The following is a 2,363-nucleotide window of genomic DNA, read 5'->3' on the forward strand; positions in this document are numbered from 1 at the left end:
TCTCAAAAAAAAAATATATATATATATAATTACACTCCTTATTGAAGGCACAGCTCAAACCTGAAGTAGTTCTTCAAAATGTCTTCAAGGTTCCTGCAGCAGAGAAGAATCTCATCATCCTTAAAAGTCCCAGAGAAGAGCTGGCTTGCTCTTCGCCATCTTTTCTCTTCCCCGGAGCCACCCCCATAAAGGCCGAGCTGTGCAGTTTCAGTGGGTAGAAAATCTACCCCAGACACAGGAGGCGCTACACCAGGACCAACTGGAAGGTTTCCAATTTCTTAATGAAAAATATGAGTCAGCATTCTTTTCCAAGAGGAATCCTTGGCAGATAAACTGGACTGTTCTCTATAGAAGAAAACAAAAGGGACCAGCAGTTAGCATAATGGCTATGTCGCTGGACTCCCATGTAGTCTACCGCAGTTCGAGTCCTGGATCTGGTGGCTTAAACTCATGCCAGGTATGTGTGCATGCATGTGGCCATCCCCCCTGGGGGGTGATTTCTCGCTTTCTGTCTTTCTCTGTTTCTCTCTTGCTTCCTGGTGAGCGCATGTGCCCTTTAGCAAAAACCCCTCCAAAAAAAAAAAAAAAAAAAAATAAATAAAAAGAAGAAAACAAAAAAAGACAGTTAGAAGAAATTAAAAAGAAAAGGACCCTCTGTGCAGTCAAATTCCAAAGGTCTATCCATGGTGTGTCTCTTGTTGATTTCATGACCAAGAGAAACCAAAATCCTGAAGTTTGAAAGGGTCAGTGAGAACACGCTATCAGGGATTCCAAGGAAGCAAAAAAGGCTAAGCAAACACCTGAAGAGACAACAATGGCTGCTGCTAAGGCTCCTACAAAGGCAGCACCTAAACAAAAGATTGTAAAGCCTGTGAAGGCTTCTGCTCCCAGAGTTGGTGGAAAATTTAGCAGATCAGATTTTTAAATAAAGATCTAGCTATTAAAAAAAAAAAGTAGAAGAGCTGGCTCATGCCTCTGTTATGCCCTGCTCAGGAGATGCCAAATTCTACATAGCCATTGTGTGAATCCCTGCCCTAGTCAGCCTAAGACATGCCAGGCACACACATGAGTGCCCAGGATCTAACAGGATGGAGGACTGGAAAAAGGAATTATGGCGTGACCAGACCCTGTGGAAGGTACTTCTCTTCTCTCTCTCTCTCTCTCTCTCGCTCGCTCTTTCTCTCCTCTCACTCTCATGTGAATAAAGAAAAACAAATCCCATGGTGTTTTGTGTGCACCAGTACAATACATTTATTGCTATATTGTGTTGTATCTATGTTGTATCAGTTATTCATGTGTTTATCTTCCACATTTGATTTCCACATCGCAGAATTCAATGGTCACATCTCTAGCTTTGAGACTTCATCTATAAGTTTTATAAATATAATCTATGGGCTCAGTACATTTCATTTTCTTATTATACTTATGCCTCTAAGTAGATCACCCTTATTAATTCAAACACTGTTTTCTTTCTTTCTTTTTCTTTTTTTTTTTAATTTGCTAGAAGATATGTTTGGTTCTCCAGAGGGAGAGAGAGAGAGAGAGACAGAGAGGGGGAAAGCCTCCCTCAGTTTGGCATGGTCACACTGTAACCCTTCTTCATTTCCCCATCCTGTCAGGATTTGGGGCACACAACTACACACACCTGGAATGTTCATTCAAGCATTGTTTTATGAGTTTTCCACTTATCATCTCATTTAAAACACACAACACTACTATAAAGTAGGTTAATTGTATCTCTGGTTTACAGTCAAGAAACTCAGAGGTTATGTGAATTGCCTAAGGTCACACAGCTTATCAGTAGCAAAACAATTCAGCTCCAGAAAGTCTGCTTCCAGAGCTCATGCTCTTAACTATTAGCAGATGAATATGCAGTCACTATTGATCTTAACTATTGTGTTCTTTTGGAGAAGTCAGAGTCTTTATAAGCCACACAATGGATGTGACATTTTAGAGGTCTGATAATATTCGTATTGGATTTCAAAAGTTTGATGGAGCATTGGAAACTGGTGGGTACAGACATTTCTCACCCTTTCAAGCTGCCCAGAATTTTCGATCACTCTTACTAATTTTAGGAAATCTCTAGTCTTGGGAGTTTTGCTTTTCTGATATAAAAGCCAGGAAATTGTTCCCTAGGGTCCTTTGCAGCCAGGGCATAGGCATGTGAGACACTATTTCAGAAGTTACGAGAGGAAACAGGCTCCGAGGAGGGCATGCATTTTACAAGCAAGGGGGGAAACAGAGAGGACAACTTAGATCATAAGGTCAGACTCTGAACTGGGAGTGACGGGACTTGTCTAGGGTCTCACAGCTAGTCAGTAGCAAAACTGGGATTTGGTGAAGGCAGACAGCCAGGACCAGCA

The 2,363-nt window shown here is 41.4% G+C and overlaps 1 pseudogene; it reads left to right on the plus strand.

Annotated features, from left to right (window-relative positions):
• The window catches only part of LOC106733753 (60S ribosomal protein L24 pseudogene), a 2,618-nt pseudogene extending 1,693 nt beyond the window's left edge, over positions 1-925 (plus strand).
• The last annotated feature ends 1,438 nt before the right edge of the window (positions 926-2,363 follow it).

The sequence above is a fragment of the Tupaia chinensis genome, unplaced genomic scaffold, assembly GCF_000334495.1.
Source record: "Tupaia chinensis unplaced genomic scaffold, TupChi_1.0 Scaffold000074_1, whole genome shotgun sequence".
Lineage (NCBI taxonomy): Eukaryota > Metazoa > Chordata > Mammalia > Scandentia > Tupaiidae > Tupaia > Tupaia belangeri.